Source organism: Lycium ferocissimum, chromosome 3 (assembly GCF_029784015.1).
Source record: "Lycium ferocissimum isolate CSIRO_LF1 chromosome 3, AGI_CSIRO_Lferr_CH_V1, whole genome shotgun sequence".
NCBI classification, from domain to species: domain Eukaryota; kingdom Viridiplantae; phylum Streptophyta; class Magnoliopsida; order Solanales; family Solanaceae; genus Lycium; species Lycium ferocissimum.
Window position 1 is genome coordinate 61957222 of NC_081344.1, and position 17554 is coordinate 61974775.

Sequence of the window (17554 nt, forward strand, 5' to 3'; positions counted from 1 at the left end):
TAGCCTATTCACCGCCCAACAGCCTGAAATTCCGAGGTGTAACATCAAGTGTCCTAAGGAGTCTATGAAGCAGTGTCCAGTGGAGTTTCCTTTATGTGTGCGTGTGCGGCGCACATGTAAATGGTTGACTACCAAGACATTCAGGATTGTTTCACTTCTTTTCACTCTAGATAGTTCCATGAAGCTTAGAGTAACAAGTAACCTTCTTTTCCTATCGAATTTCATATGTATCGAATGCGCAAAAGATGAGTAGGGAGTTCATGGTCCATGTGAGGATGATTACCCATTGAGGTATGATTATGAAGTGTCTGATAATAACAAATGAGACTTGAGATAATATTGAAAGTTAGATAAAATGCATAGCTACTATAGACTAGAGCATAACTCTTATCGGACTTCAAAAGTAGTTATTATATTTTTCGGCCATCAGGTTATCTTAGTTATTAGTTATGCAACCCTTTTGCTAGCAGAGTTATGGTTATTCAGTTCGTTAATACTCAGTTATTTAGTAAACAAATTTCCAATTTTCATTGTATCCAGATTCTTGTAACTTGTGAGTATACAGTGATACCTATAGGAGCTAAAATAAAGTGTAAGTAACGATGACTATAGTGGTATCTTCGTATGTTCTAAGTCAAGGTTAAGACCCAAGACTCACCGTGTGCTTTACCTTACAGAATAATTTTATTTTTTATTTTTTGAGAATGGAGCCGCATGTAGGATGATGGTAGCTCAAATGTCAGACCCCACGCTATAACTGTTTAAGAATTTAGCCAAAATAGGTATAGAATTGATCATTAAAATTCTTGACAGAAAAAAAGCCTAAGGGTAAAATACCTAGGAGTTAGAAAATTTTTACATAACCAAAGATATGTTTTTCGTACGACTCTTGCACATGACTAAGAAGATATGATGTATGAAATGAGAACCAAGAGTAAAAATATTGAATTTCAGGGAACAATTTTAATTTGTTCAGACTTATTTAGATCGGAACTAGAAAAGTACTATGTTAGCAAGTTACTACAAGAAGCAGATATTATTATGAGATAAGAAGATGTGATAGTTCCCTCTTAGGTTATGTGAGTAAGTGTTTACCCTGTATGTGGACAGTCGTATATGATTGCAATAGAAAGTTAGGGGTTAGATATTCCAATTACATTTAAGACAGATGAAATTTCCCTAAGCGTAACCCATCTCTATAGTTCAGAAAAGGTAGTATGAGATCGTAGAATAGGATCGGGTGATGAGGGAAGTTAGAAATAACCTTATGCTTCAATTTAGTTATTTGGAGCATAACAAGAAAACATGATGCTAGCAGGTGGTTAGTAGAAGAATAGTATGTAAGTTTTGAGTAGATACAGTGAATTAGCAATTTCAGCAGAGCTAGTAGAGGTGAGATTTGATTTTACTTAGTCAACACTAGTGAGTGGGTAATATTTTGAATACACTGAATGCTTGTTAGAACCCAAAGAGTTAAAGTTAAACCCGAAATATAGTGGCAGTGGGGAAAAATCAACTAGGTAGTAAGAGAGCAAACTATAAAAGAATAGCCTTTAAGAGTTATCAAAAAGGTGTTTCCTTAACACTGAGAATATGAGAAAAGTTAAGTAGTTAAGACAGAATATTCCAGTAATTCAGTCCATGTAAGTAATTCAGATCCCAATCCAGGTAAGTAATTCAGTGTTCCTAGTCAGGACGATTGCTCAGAGGTGAGTCGAAAGATGAGTCATCAATAATGTAAAGTATGAAAAATGAAGAGTATGAGGGAAAAGGATCCGGAAGTATAAGACCATAACCTTTGGTCTAAGGGAGAGTTGTGTAGATGGTTAGTAAGTCCAGTTGAATATTTGAAAACCCAACGGGTTAGGATGAGAAATGAAGAACCTTAGTTCAGTAATAACGGCATAAGGAGATAGTCTCCATAAGGAATGTTCCTCATATGCACAAGAAGCACGAAGTGAGTAGAATGATCGTCGATCGACTTGTGTCAAGCTTAGTAATTGTCGATTTGGAGATCACAGAAAAGCTATGAGATTATACCAGTCATGTGTTATGTGGATGGTGCCATTGCATGAGACTCCAATCTTCAGGGTGCTAGTCAAAGACTTAGTGCATAATTCATGACCTCAAAAAGAAATCACGTATTAGAAGTTTAGCTCATGTTGAGTAAGAAAAGACAATTATGGTGAAAGAATCTCATCATTTAGCTTATCTAGGGGTTCGACTTTTGGACTCTGTAGAGGGTAGAGGTTTTGCACAGAACAAAGCCAAATCATTCTTAGTAGTTAGGAAAAAAGGAGAAACATTTTAGTGATCCCTACTTATTGCAGCTGAAAGAGGGGATTCATACGAACAAGACGACGACTTTTAAATAAGGGGGAGATGACGGTACCTTGAGGAACCAAAGTAGATTATGTGATCCAGATGTAGATGGACTTAGAGAGAGAATCATGTTAGAAGCCCACAATTCTAGGTACTTTATTCATCCAGGTTCGACAAAGATATTGTCACGACTGAACTCGTGGGTCGAGCGGCCACCCCGGCTGTTACACCTCGAAAATTTTGTGTCGTTCTGTTGTGGATAGAATAATGCAAGATAAGGTGATCATGAAGTCCTTATGACTTTAAGGAGAGTATTTAGTAGCTTTAAAGTGTATACGACAAGATCCTGAAGTTATATGAATCGGTGAAACTAAGTTCGTTGAAGGAAGTGAAGTATAAGTCGTGTTTGGGAAGTTTTCATAATTATCGAGTCAATGATTATTTAGTAATGTCTTGAGGGGGAGCTAAAAGGTTCCTTAGATGGTTAACGAAGTGTTATACAAGTGCCAAGAAGATTCCACAAGGATTGAAAGTCAAGCGAATCAACAAAATCAGTCTCAGAAAAAGGGAGTTATACGACCACTTATACGGTCCGTATAACTTTATACGGTCCGTCTAAGGGTCCGTATAACCTGTCCAGAGAAGGTCAGTTCCTGGTAGTATTATACGGTGACTTATACGGACCGTATAAGTGTTCGTATAACTCAATCAGGTCATATTTTTTCTCCACTTATAAATAGATGACTCAAGTTCTTATTTTTCATTTCCCACATTCTCCATAACTCTTGAAGGCTCTAGAACATTCCCCATGTCATATTAACACAAACCCAAGAGAAATTAAGGATTAATTATCAAGGATCAAGAGAATCAAGTGATGAAAGATTCACTAAGGTTCATAGGAGTCAAGAATTCCTTTGGAATTGAAGTTGGGGTTTCTCTCAAGTGAAGTATATTCATCCAAAGTTCATTCCTACATGATCTAAGCTAAGTTTTACATCTATCCCATGTTATTAAGAGTACTTGAGTGGTTGAATGACTTGGATGAGAGAAAAAAGTAGAGTATGAGCTCAAATATGGAAATAATGGTATTCTTGAGTAGTGAATTGATTTGAGTCATAATTCTTAGTATACCATTAGTGTAATCTTGTTGTGAATGATGCTAATGACGTTGAGAAAGTATTATGTGAGGATGAATATGATATTATGTTGTAGCTATGGTTATGAATGACGTTGAAAAGGGGTTTTGGGAATTGAACAATGTTTAACTTGAAGAAGTCTATTGATTATGATATTATGGGTGTTGCTATTGATGTTTGGGAGTTGTTTATTGTATGGAGAAAGTTGTCAAAACAAAGGAAATGCTACCCAATTTTCGTTAGCTCTTAGTCATTTTAGATTAGACTTAAGTATGTTTTTAATGGCCTAACCATGGTACGGATTCTCTTGAATGTAGAGTTGTAAGCTTGGAAGGAGTGTTAGTCATTAAGAAGACGCAAAGGTATGTAAGGCTAGTCCCCTTTCTTTCAAAGGCATGACTCCTATATTGCGATTTCTTATATATGTTCTCATGACCTTCTTACATTCCTAAAGTTGAAATTCCAAGATTATGAAGAGCTTCTTATGAGACAAAGATAAGATGTGTTCTATGATAATGATGATTCTATTTCTAGAGATTCCGAAGCTTATGAGTTGATATTATGAGACTAATGATCTTACGTCATGATTTCATTGATGTTATTCCTTGTTGTGATCTCACTTTATGATATTAGTTCCTTTAAGGTGAGATATAGCGACGATGACTACTTCATATGTAATCGGAGGCTACTGACCTTACGTTACTCCGATAGAGTTATAGCTTGTACTTGAGCTCTCATGCATGCTTTATGTTATGAATATGTAAGATTATACCAGGCCTAGTTGGCCGGGAAGACACCACTACGGTAGGCGTAGTGGGCGGCTTATGATGATGATTACATTGGACCTAGTTGGCCGGGTAGTCACCACTAGTGGGCGGCGTGAGATGATTACCCCGGATGCGAGCTAATGTTGATATTTGATTCAGACAGTTTACTTATGTCTATGTACATATGATATGATTTTTTTTTTATAAAAGTAGCATGCATGACTCCGCCTTAAGAGGCAATCAGTTACAGGTTATCCTTCATCTTATGCTCTCTTATTTCTTTATCATGTTGTTGTACATGCCTTACATACTTAGTACATTGTTCGTACTGACATCCTTCCTTTATGGACGCTGCGTTCATGCCCGCAGGTAGACAGGGAGATGGTCCGGGGGCCTAGGCGCTTTCTCAGCGTATATACAGGAGCACTTCACTATTCCGGAGTTGCCGCTTATTGGTATATTCTTTTGTGTACATATTTGGGGCATGGCGCGGTCCTGTCCCGTCCTTATGATATCAGTACTCCAGTTAGAGGCTTGTAGATACATATGTGTGGGTAGTAGATGTCTCTTGGTCTTCTTAGTGTATATTTTGTATATCATTTTGTAGCCTATATATATATATATATATATATATATATATATATATATATATATATATATATATGTGTGTGTGTGTGTGTGAGAGAGAGAGAGAGAGAGTGTGTGTGTGTGTGTGTGTGTGTGTGTGTGTTCGAGGAGTAATGGAAGATTGTTTCATATTAAATATTGATGCTTGAGAGTTGTATTTATTCAGGATGAAGCGGTTGATGAATGAGAGGGGGTGCTCGGTAGGCTAGCTCCGGGTACCCGTCGTGGCCCTCTAGTTGGGTCGTGACACACGCTAACCCACCTAGTGGGCGAGCCCTACCCTTATTCAACATTTCAATTAAGTGTACCAAAAGAAACAGAACTTTCTAAGTAGTCTCCATAGCATATAAAGTATATAAGTGTCGAAATACAACAACTACCCCAGGAATCTGGTCAAGTCGCAGTATTAGAGCTACTAAGTAAGTACATGAGTCAGAATAGTAGAAATACATCAAGTCTGAACAATCCTGTCTCGAATACAAGGGACATATATATTGATAGAAGAGTTATTCGGGTAGCAGATCGGAACATGGCTCACCCTGGATAATCCAACTGACTGCCTCGGGAAACTCACACACGAGGGCCTGATGTGGCATTTATAGCGAACTCTGCACTCAGAAAAGAATGCAGCAAGGTAGCATCAGTACAAACAACAAGTACTGGTAAGCATCATAAGCCGACTAAGATTTGTTAATGCATATAAGACACAAAATCAACAAGATAAACAGATAGACACATAATAATCACTCAAGTCACATAATGTCACATAACCGAATCATCGCCTAAGGTGAAGCCCCTAAACACATGTCTGTCAAGTTTCCAATATTTTCCCATGGTAAACACATTCACAAATACAACTAACAATCCAATCCCTCGATGTAAAATATAATGATGATGTATGCAATTCAATGAAATGGACGTCATGCAATGCAATGGCCAGTATCTCAGCCTGTACACACATACTCTAGATAGAATATCGACATCTCAACAGTCATGACCAGCGAGGGACCCATGGCGTCCATGTACCACTCAATCTGGAACAGACCTCAGATCACGAGCACACACCTTTCGCTCCGGAATAGACCTCGGATCACAGATTCAAATACCTTCCTCTCCAGAACAGACCTTGGATCACGAATTCACATACCTTCCGCTCTAGAACAGACCTCGGATCATGGATTCACATACCTTTCACTCCGAAATAGACCTCAGATCACGGATTCACATAATACTTTCATCAAAAAGTGCCACATTTTCTTATCATTGTTTCCATAAATCTTTCATCATCAGTCCAGCTTTTCTTCCATCAAACCATTTCCACACCATTTTCATAATGAATAAGTGTATGAATGGAAGAATGTTAAATCAAATGCAGTCAATGCTATGGAAGTCACAAACACCATAAGCCACATCAAGGCTTGCATAAATCACAACAACCATGGAAATGGAATCAACATCAACTTTCACTCATCATAGTGAATCTATCATATCATATCCCTCCAACCACATAAACAAGTACACCATATGTCACAATGCGTAAAATAACGGCGACAACCCACATAATCAGAAGTCATACCAACCTAAATGTATATAACATCATTTTCTGAAGACCTAATCTTGCTTTCTCCCGTCAATTCTAAGCATATATAATTTCACTAATCAAATTCTAACTAAAGTAAGTCGTAACCTACCTCGATGCCAAGTTGGTGCCACGAACAATCAAGCGTGAGCCTTGCCCTTCCGAGGATCTTCCGAATAATCCAAGTGTAGTCAAAATTCTAGTCAACATCATAATCTAAGTTAGAAAAGGAGACTAACAGTACCCATATTGCTATAGACGCATTCAAATTGAAGATTAAACTTTAAAAAGAGTGAACCGAGCGCACAAGGGAAAAATGAGAGTTTCAAGATTAAAAACGGTAACCCAACGTTCAAGAAGCTCAATAACGTTCCCCAATTACTAAATAAACTCAATTAATCATCAATTCCATTATTAGATCAAAAAACCCCAATGTAGGATAAAACCATAACTTCCCATAATCAATTTCTTAAACAAAATAGAGATTCAAGCTTGATATCTTCTAATTCACAAAGTCCCATGTCTAGAAAAAAAAAAAACAAGATTCACCAAATAAACCCATATTCATAGCTTAAGATTCAAACATCAACCTTAGGGTTTGTAAACCCATCTTCCCCAACTAATCCCATTAATTTCATTATAGATTCTAACTTGGAATAAATAAGCATAAACCAGGGTCAAGTGATTGAAAGATGATTCAACTCTAAGGCTCCTCAAATTGCCTCCAAAACTCTTTAGGGTTTCAACTTTGTGAATGGGGAAGAAATGGTTCGAAAAGTGAAATAAAAAGCTTTTTGGTTCAGCGATTTTTGCTCCTGCGGACACAGTTCTGCTTATGTGATCTCATCTTGGAGGATAACAGTCCACCTGAGGCGGACCTAATTAAATGATACAACACTCGTATCTCTCGTGGAGGCGAGACATCAAAAAATCTGGTTTTCACCAAGTTTAAACCCAAAATCCCGACATCCATGTGAGACCTCCCGGATACAAAATGGACATGGGACCATATGCAAAAACTGCTACAAACTTACTCGGGCACCCAGAATTCCCAAAAGAGGTCATATTGACCCGGTCACCTATGAGCCCCTAAAAATGAGGTTTCCATCCAATAGCTCAAAATACCCCCTGGGTGCCTTGGGAACCGAACCAACCACCCTAACAAGTCAAAATCAACCATCCGGACCTAATGGTACCGATGAAACTCACAAAAGAACAAAAATTCCCAAAAGTCAACCACGAGTCAATAATTTTTTGCTTATTCAACTTAAGGGCTTCTAAACTCCTCAAACTAATCCCGTTCATCTCGAGAACCGTGGTACCCATCCCCATGAGTCAAACACGCTCTAACGAGGCTAGGGAAAAAGTTAACAGGGTAAAAGGATAAAAAATGCAATAACGACTAAATGGGTCGTTGCATCAGATACTAATTAAACAATCGTTCGCCTGAATGATGAAGAAGAGTATGAAATATGACGGTAACTAAGGAATATTCATTTAAAACCCCACGGAAGCCTATAAAGGAAAGAAATACACTGAAATCACTACTCATTCATCTTATCAATCAAAACATTCTTTATCTTAGCTAAAAGACCCAAATTTCCATATTTTCCATACTTGGAATTTCTTTCACAACCAATCCCCAATTATAAGAACTGCCTCCACTTGAATTCTCTAATTTGATAAAACACACCTCTAAACACGCTCGATAGGTTCCACAAACATTCTCCAAACAACACAATCTTTGAGATATAGCCATAAAACATACCCCACTATGAACGATAAAATATTCTGATCCAACTAATATTTCTTGCACATCTTCTAAGGCTGTCCCTCACATCAAGATCCTTTATAACTAGCAGACACACTCCACAAGCCCTAAACCATGACTTACTCTTGTTGAAAAAGAATCTTGACTCCATCCGGGAAACTCTAAGCAATTCCATCAATACTGGTCTTACTCAAAGCTAATTTTGCTAGTTCTAGGTCTGTTAGTTCCGTAACCCGGTGTTGAAATCACTTACCCAAAAACCATCGCTCAAGCCTTCTCAAATCTTCAAATCACCATAGTAGCATTATACTCACTGATTATCGCGTCGAGCCAAACCTATAGGAACCCATCCGATCACTCTAAATTCTTCCCACAACCATCTGTACCTTCTCAAATCATTACCAAGTACCGACATAAACCATTATAAATGTCTAAATAGCTGCCCTCTATAAAATATCATCAAGTCCACTCGCAAACCTCGCTAAAGCTCAGTAACCTGTCATACCTCAATTCTAAGTTGAAAGCCATCTGATCCTTGAAGCCTATTTACTAGAAACCCATAAGTCCTTTTGGAAATATAAACATAGTTCACCAAACTCTAAATGACCAATTATGACCCAGAATGAATGCACCAACCACTGAATATCACCAATAGTCACTCGAACTGACTCCAAACTTTCTGAAACCAAATACAGTCATATCACACATCTGTGGCAACCAATTTTTATCCTTTTCTCATGCATGGTCAGTCATGTCTATTACCCTCGACTCCAAAAGCTGAATTCTATCCAAGTCGTCAACTCTGTAGCGAAAAACTATACCTTAGAATTGCAATCTTCTTATTTCTCAATTTTCACCCAATACGCATATCTGACCGAATCCCATGAACTCTAAAAACATCAAATTTTGCTCATTCTTCCTCTTAACTCGCTCATAACTCTGGTCACTTCAATGCAAAACATGCTGCCTCAATATATTTTTAACCGTCAAATCTTCCACTGATCAAGAAATCTCACAGAACTTCATCATAAAACTTAATCCATTTCTATAGAATTCCTTCTTTAAGCGTACTTAATGATCACACCTCATCTGGGAAATGCAAGACAATAACACCACAATCCATACCTGACCCAAATAACCCTGAAGATATACCTTATTCATACTGATTCTCAATTAGCTAGACTTTTATCTTAATTCTTCAATTTCCCTGTTTCATTCAGATCATATTCATCATCACTGACCGACCATCATTCGAACCCATTTGAAAGCATACCACAAAGTCATAAGTCCTGCCAAATAGTTAAATCAATTCTGGAGATAGTTGTATGCCAAGTACTCGAACAACTGAGAGTTCTCTTATCTCACCCGACTTCCAAAACTGATTTCTTCTCTAAACTCATCGCACCAGATATACAATTGTACATAAAGCCTCCCTGCTTAGAAAAATACCAACCAACTCTGGTTATCCCAACGAATCACTCATTATCGACGCAATACCCTAAACTACCACTGAACTTATCCATAATTCTGTAAGTGATCCTTAATTATCGTACACATAATCCTACTAATAACCTTATATAACTTCCCGTAGTACCCTTGCCAAAAGATCCATTAACTGAGAAACCCTTCTTCTGACTTGGTCCCTGAGTTACTGACCCAACATCGATGCTCAAATGTTCTAAAGTGAACATACCTCCCATGGTTTCAACCGCTATTGCTGATCCTTGACTTAATCTATCAAATGCTCCTTGCGGCTTGAATTAATTCAGCTCATCATTGATTCACTACTTCTAATGTCTTTATAGACCGACCCTTCACTCGAAGGTCCTTAAAAAATGCTTGCCTACGAAGATTCACCTCTTACCTTACTTTGCCAAACCATAACGACTCTAACAAATCATGCAATTACACCTCTCATTTGATCGATTCCATAGTCATATCACCAAAGAATAGGTGAATTAGCCGAAACTTACATAACAAGTACATTACTCACACCCCTCGTCCAAGATTAGATGCAACACCATTCTTATTATTTGCTTGGGTTTCGCACAATCTTAGAAGCTCGATCTGGGGAGACTTGAATAGGATCTTTCAAGAATTATCATTTGGGTAAGATTCCAAACATCTTTTTATGATTATTCCATTGTTTAGTAGGAATTTTTCATGCTAAGATTCTTGAATTAAGGGAGACAAATTGGAGATTTGAAACCCTAGGCTTGAACTTGGTTTTTCTTCAATTAACCATGAAATAGGGGATAGATTTAACTCATTGTTGCTATATAGGCTCCATAAGTAATGGCCAAGCTGATTTTGAACTAAATTTTCTATTTTGCCCTTCGTGGCTCGGATTCCTATTTTTGGAGACTTTTCGGGTTCGGATTTAAAGTATGTCAATATGGGTACCATTGGATTCGTATGACTTCCTAGATTAATAGTTTGACCTTATTGAACTTCTTTCTTATGAAATGACCATTATGCCCCTTGAGGCTGGGAATGGATTTTTGAACTAACTTTTTGATATGAAATTCTCCTAAGACTATTATGGGTATCCTTCGAATTCTCTCATTTTTCCCATTCCATGAGTTAGGGTTTGGGACTTGATTAGGAATATGGTTATTTGAGTATTTTCTTCTTAATTCTAATTTCATATCCGGATATGATTGGACTTTTATTATCATGAGGCACAAAGGAAAGGCAAGACCAAGGTTCGACTGTTCGAGATTTGTTGTTCAGCTTTCTAGGTAGGTAATGGTTTACCCTAAAATAAGACTCCCTTTAGCGAAGCATATATTTAAGCGATATTGTCAGAGAAATCATGTAAACCTTCGGGTATAAAGTTGGATTGGATATTATCTTAGGTTGGGCCCTGTTGTGTGATCGGGGTTTGACACCCTGTTGTGTTGTGACTTATCTTGTTCTATTATTGTTGGCTTGATGCCACGGGGAGATAGTGGATATTAAGACTATTGATATATCTTGAGCATGATATTGTAGTACCTTACTAGTTGGCATTTGATATGAGGATAGTGTTCTATTATGGCTTATTGTGTAGCCTTTTCTTGATATTGTTGGTGTGTCCATGCGTGGTACTTGTGATATTGATTTGATTGTTGACATTGAATTCATACGTTGTACGCATTCTCATCCTTCATGATATATTGTTGATACATTGATGATACTTAAGTAAACACTGTTATGAGCTGGGCTTAGTTGGATGAGAGTGACGTGAGGACTGATGTTCAATGGTTATCCCAAAATCGAGGATGTGCATAGCGATTATCGAGGTTGTTTTTGGAATCGTGAGGTAGCGGTTGCCAAGGTTGTTGCCGGAATCGTGAGATACATGGACTTCGCCGGTCCCTCATGAGTTGTGCTACCGAGATGTGATGTTCCATCATCAGAGTACATGTTTATACTGCAGATACATTGTATTCACATTTCATAAATTATTGCATTGCATTGCACTATGACTTCTATTGTGATATTCTTGTGATGTATTTGTGATATACGGATTCAGACTGAGTATTTGAGACTTAGCGCATTTGGGTTCAGATGCTAAATATAAGTGATGACGTGTACTTAGATTCTGGCTCGTGTTTGTCTTATACCTTATAGAATTACCTATTTGTCTTACTTTGTTGCCCTTATATGTGTTAGCTAAACTTAGTCGGCCTATGATACCTACTAGTAATTGTTGTTGTACTGACCTACGCTCGCTACATTCTTTTATGGATGAGAGTACCAGGTGAGATCGATTTTTACTCCTCATGATTGATAATCGAGGATAATTGATTCGAGTCCTTCTGGGTGAGCGTGAGGACGTTCGTTACCCAATGCCTCTTTCTATCATTATGTCTTTACTTCTATTATGAGATATGATCTTTGAGACTACTTATATATTATTATGATTCAGACTTGTAGTATTTAGTTAGATGCTCTTGTATGTCCAGACCAGATACTGGGACGAATTTTTTTTCTTCCACATTTTCTTATTTATATTATATTTGTGAGACTTTTGCCATTTTACTTCTTCCATTATTTTCTATTATTTGTGAATGTTGAGTTAAGAGTTCACCTACCGAGGTGGGAAAAATAGGTGCCTACACGACTTAGTGAAATCGGATCGTGATAGCACGACTTAGTGCAATTAGGTCGTGATATATAACTTTATCCATTATATCACTTAGTGTTTTTCTGTAGACTCCCTTCTTTAAGCTTACTCACGATCACATCTCATCTGAAATATGTAAGACAACATCTTCAACCTATACTGACCCAAGTAATCTTGAATATGTACCTTATTTTTGCCGATTCTCGATCAACTATACTTTTTTCTGACTCTTCAATTCCCCAATTCCAATCAAATCACAATCATCATCACCGTCTAACCATTTCTCGACTCTACTCAATAGAATACCATATAATCATAAGTCTTGCACACTAGCTGAGTCAATCCTGGAGATAGTAGCATGCCACCCACTATATACTCTAGGGTTCCCTTAACTCACTCAACTCTAAAACTGAATACTTTCTAAGTCCAAATATCTTATACACAGTCCTACTAATGTCCCCATGTACCTCCACCAAGGTGCCTTTGGTCAAAGTCCCTTAACTCAAATTCTGAAATGTTCTCTACAACTCGAATTAATTCTAACCTCATCACTGATTTACCACTTTGAATGTCCTGATTGTTGAACAAGAACATTCCTAACGATTCGAACGATTATCCCTTTCATTCGATCAACTCAACCGAATAGTAACACCAGTAATAGTAGGAACTAGCCAAACTTACACAATAGGTACAAGGCTCTCAACCCTAATCCAATATTATATGTAACACCCGATAGTTCCTTGAGTACTAGAACTTCGTACTTGAACAACACTAAAGTCGTTCTTATTAGTCAACCACTGGCTCTCATTATTAGCCCACAGTATAACCAAACATACCAACTCGACACTGAACTCTTATGTCTATTCTGCCGTGCATAACTGCAACATAATCCTCAATTAACTAGCTTTCGATTCTACAATATCCTTATCATTTCTCCGAACACGAAGACTCGGTGAACATACCCTTTACTGAAGGACCACACTACTAGAAAATAGGCCTATAGCAACACAACAAACATCGTTGCCATAGGCACTATAACCGTTGCAACAGGCTTATCGCAACGTTTCAGGGTCTGTTGCCTGGTAGGCTATTGCAAGAGGGGTATTGCGACGGTTTTCTGCAACGGTTCTAGAACCGTTGCCATAGCGAGACCTATTGCAACGGTTATCCACCCCACTATTACCACGCTTGTTTGTAGCTGTTGCAATGGTTATGCACCGTTGCAATAGGTCTGTTGCAACGGTTTGGTTTCGTTGCAACAACCCTGTTGCAACACTTTTAAGATACAATTATGGCAACGGTTATTACTAGCTATTGCAACAGTTATAACAAGCTATTGCAACAGCTATTTTTCGGTCTTATTACGAGGCTTACTGGCTATTGCAGTTGTTATTAAAAGCTATTGTAATGTCTTATTATGTACTATTGCCATGAAATAATAATAGATATAATGTACTAAATTTTATATAAACAATAAATGAAAATTGTTCATAAACAAAATCTTAATCCAAAATATCCAACTAGTTGGTTAACAATTCAAGATTTAACAGACATTTAAGTTTGTAAAAAGTCAAAAATCAAAAACAATCCTAGAGTTTTCGAAGATGCAGATCAGCCAATACTCCTTAAGTCAGGTCTTCGCTGCTACTTTCATCTCCACTTCGTTCATTTCTTTCACATACAATTTCAAAAGGGACAACAATCAAGAATGGAAAAATGAAAAGGAAAATTTATAAGTAATTAAAGATCCGAAAAAGTAGCCTGATATGATAACTTGATACAACAACAACAACATTATAGTGGCAACAAGATACTAATTTTATATTGCACTCATAATCTCCCTCTTCCTCACTGTTTTCAAATTTCTCATTCCTTACCTTAATTCTGAATCTATTTCTTGGAAGAAAATAAGTTTCTTGAAATTTTTTATCTCGAATTATATTCCCAAGAAAGGAATGGTGAAGTTAAAAAAAATTGTATAAAAGAAATAGATTATTTAATATAAATTAGTAATGTACTAATAAACTGTAGTAACAGTCGATGTTACAGTTCTACTATCATCTCCCAACATCACAGAAATAAAACCATAAAACTGATGACACCAAAAGATGTGTCACTCTATCGACATTGTATATTACCACAGTTATAGCTAATTTTCTTGCCAAAATATGCGTGCACAATTTGATGCTTGTGTTGAATCTATTAGAAATTGAATTTCACACTTGGAGATGTGAAACGAGGTAGATCATCCAGACTTAAACTACATCTCTTTTGTTTTTGATCAATTCTTTTAGTAGTAGTATAAACGCATATAAAGGGAACATGTTACCAAATGGTACCAGATAATTCATTATGTTCCTAAAATCTGAGAAGTCATACACGAAAAATGCATAATTCGTATGGAACCAAAGTCCATCCATTCTTGGAGAAAAGATCAATGCTCCTCCCTGACTTGAAAGGACTTTTTCGAAACTGTTCAAATACAGTTACGCCGAGACTGATCAGCCTTGTTAACTGGAATTGACCAAATGATGAAATTCCAAAAAAAAAAAAAAAAAAAAAGGAAAAAATAAGGATTGTAAAACAAGAAAGTGAGTTAATATTGCTAATCAAAGAAGAAAGAGTGGTCTGGATGAGGATGTTTGACCAAACATTTGAAGAAATTAAATCATATTTCTGATTCAATAGTTTATGTTAGGAAGTTTTTCTGAAGAAGCAGATGTAAGCTATTATGGAATGTGTGCAAAAATAGCATGTATAACACCTCCATATTATGTTAGGAATGTGTGTAAATTCATATTTCTGATTTGATAGTTTAAGTTAGAAAATTCCAAAAATAGCTTGTATAACACCTCCACATTATCAAAATAGAATTATGGAACAAGGCAACAATTTGTAAGCTATTATGGAATGTGTGCAAAAAGAAGGACTAGATCTGGATATTATGGGCTCATACTTATTATATTAAGGATGGGAGTGTGTGCAATACTAACCCAAAAAATACTTCTTAAATGAAACAGAAGGTGTTCAAAGCTTGGAATTACTTGGAGGAGGCAGGCAATACTCTTGAAGATATACTACGGATGGAGTCTTTTTCCATTAAAACAGCCTACAAGAAATTAGAAGGGCAATTCTAGAAGGTAGCTTGGTCTATAAAAATGACCAAGAAAAAACCGCAAATTCATTCAACACTGATTATAATTGAACACCACTTACAACTCGATAACAAAGGGGAACCCACGAAATAATGACTTGCAATCAACTAATTTTTGCTCAATTCTTTAAACTAAAAAAACTTAACCTTTTTCTTGTCGCAGTAAACAACAAAATTTCTTTAAACTAACAAAAATCTAGAAGAAGATCAATGCCACAGCAGTACCAACAAAAGAAGCAGAAGTCGAAATAGTAGAAGAAGCAGAAGCAGGAGGAGAGGAGAAGAAAAAGAAAGATGCTAACCTTGATTGTTGCTACCATTAGATGGATGATGAAGTGGCTGAACAACTACTGCTCGTGTTGAGGAAGCTTCAACCAATGTTGCTAAAATGTTAGCATCAATTGGTAATCCTGAACGTTGAAGTTTTGTAATGAAATCTTCTACAATTTCTTGTCTCATCGTGGTTTTTTGTTTCTCAAATTGTTGCTTTTGTTCCTCAAATTTTTCCTCCATTAATCTTATCATCCTCTCTTCATCTTTTGCACGAGATCATTTGTTGCATCTGAAGAGGGTTCAAAATGTCCCTCTTTCCCTTTCAAAGTAGTTTTTGTAACCCCTCGACCATACAATCTCAAAGGTCCTGAATGTTCAGGTCCCATAACGGATACAGAGGCATTAACTGACTCATTACCATCTTCACTTTGTTGCCCTTCAATATTCTCCATCTCAGCCTACAATGAATAAAAAAACAAATCAAGTGTGTATATATATAAAATGTCAACCAGAACAAGTAATTTGACTCAACAAAATAGAAATTAGATATAATTCGCACAATTTTGCTAGTTGTATCTTCATCCGTATCCTTGTATGATCGACCGGGTTTTCTTTTTCTTGTAGCCACGAAGATTGCCTTAAGTGATAGAGGATTGGAAGTTTCCGTTTCTTTTTCCTAGATATATTAAAAGAGGATATAAAAATTCTTCTTAAAACAAAAATAAGTTTATATTTAATGATAAATAAGAGTGCATACTAAATCATTGCAGACAATAGCAAAGCTTTTTTTGCCAACAGTATGTGGATTCTTCAACTTTTTCCGATTCTCAATATTGGTTTTGGAAATTTTCTACAAATAAAAGAGAATCAGAAATATCAAAGGAGGTTACAAGTCAGAGAAAGAAAAGAAAAAACATTAGGACCAAAACTATGACAGATACCAAGTGCAGGATATTATTATTAATTTACAGTAGTGATTTTAAAAGTTTTTTTTTCCGACAAACTATTTAGATTCTATAGCAAGTGATTGTTTCTTATAGTGTCGAAGTGCATGTTAGTTCTACATGTAATAAGTGGTGGAGCCAGGGTCAAAATATAAAGAAGTGAATACAAAAATATCTGAGCAGAATCTAACACGTATGTGATGTCCATCAGTATATACATTACATTGTTTCACTTGTAAAAACACTTCTGTTAAAGATGTAATTTGAATGCCTAAAGACATTGTCCATCAGTATATACATTACTTTGCTTCACTTGTAAAAACACTTCTGTGAAGATGCAATTTGAATGCCTAAAGACATTGTGTGATTCAGTGATAGATTAAGCCTAAAAAAGAAAGGCACAAAACAATTGCTACAAACAACTCTAGCAGGTCTTACTGCAATAAAATCTATGAATTTTAACATCAACTTTCTGCATATTTTTTAAGATGTTTGTTAGAAGCAGGTGCAAATGCATCCGGAGAGCGATACAAATCAATAGCAAGTAGTGAGACTTACCTGGAATTTTTCTGAATTCCAATATTTGAGAAGTTCCTTAAACTGAGATGTTGGAACATCATCAGGCCTCTTTTCCATTCGAATTTCGTCATTAGCATAGGGATCAAAGTGATCTATTTTCAAATCATGTTACGCCTTCTCCAAGCACCTTGAATTACTCCCAAAGTCCATTTTTTTGCAATCTTAGGAATATCATATTTCTCCTAAAAATTGTGTCAATGGGTCAACGCAAAAAATGTGAAACATATGCAACCAAAAACTGAATTGGGAACTTCAAACCTTGGTATAATCCCACAAATCCTTTTTTGTGTC

The 17554-nt window shown here is 36.6% G+C and overlaps 1 long non-coding RNA gene across 1 annotated transcript; it reads right to left on the reverse strand.

Annotated features, from left to right (window-relative positions):
* Positions 1–13752: 13752 nt before the first annotated feature.
* On the reverse strand, positions 13753–16610 carry LOC132051161 (uncharacterized). Its single transcript, XR_009413607.1, has 4 exons — positions 16498–16610; positions 16300–16416; positions 15770–16198; positions 13753–13984 (listed from the first exon to the last, which is right to left on the reverse strand). It is a non-coding gene; the product is annotated as an uncharacterized LOC132051161 (long non-coding RNA).
* Between the last annotated feature and the right edge of the window lie 944 nt (positions 16611–17554).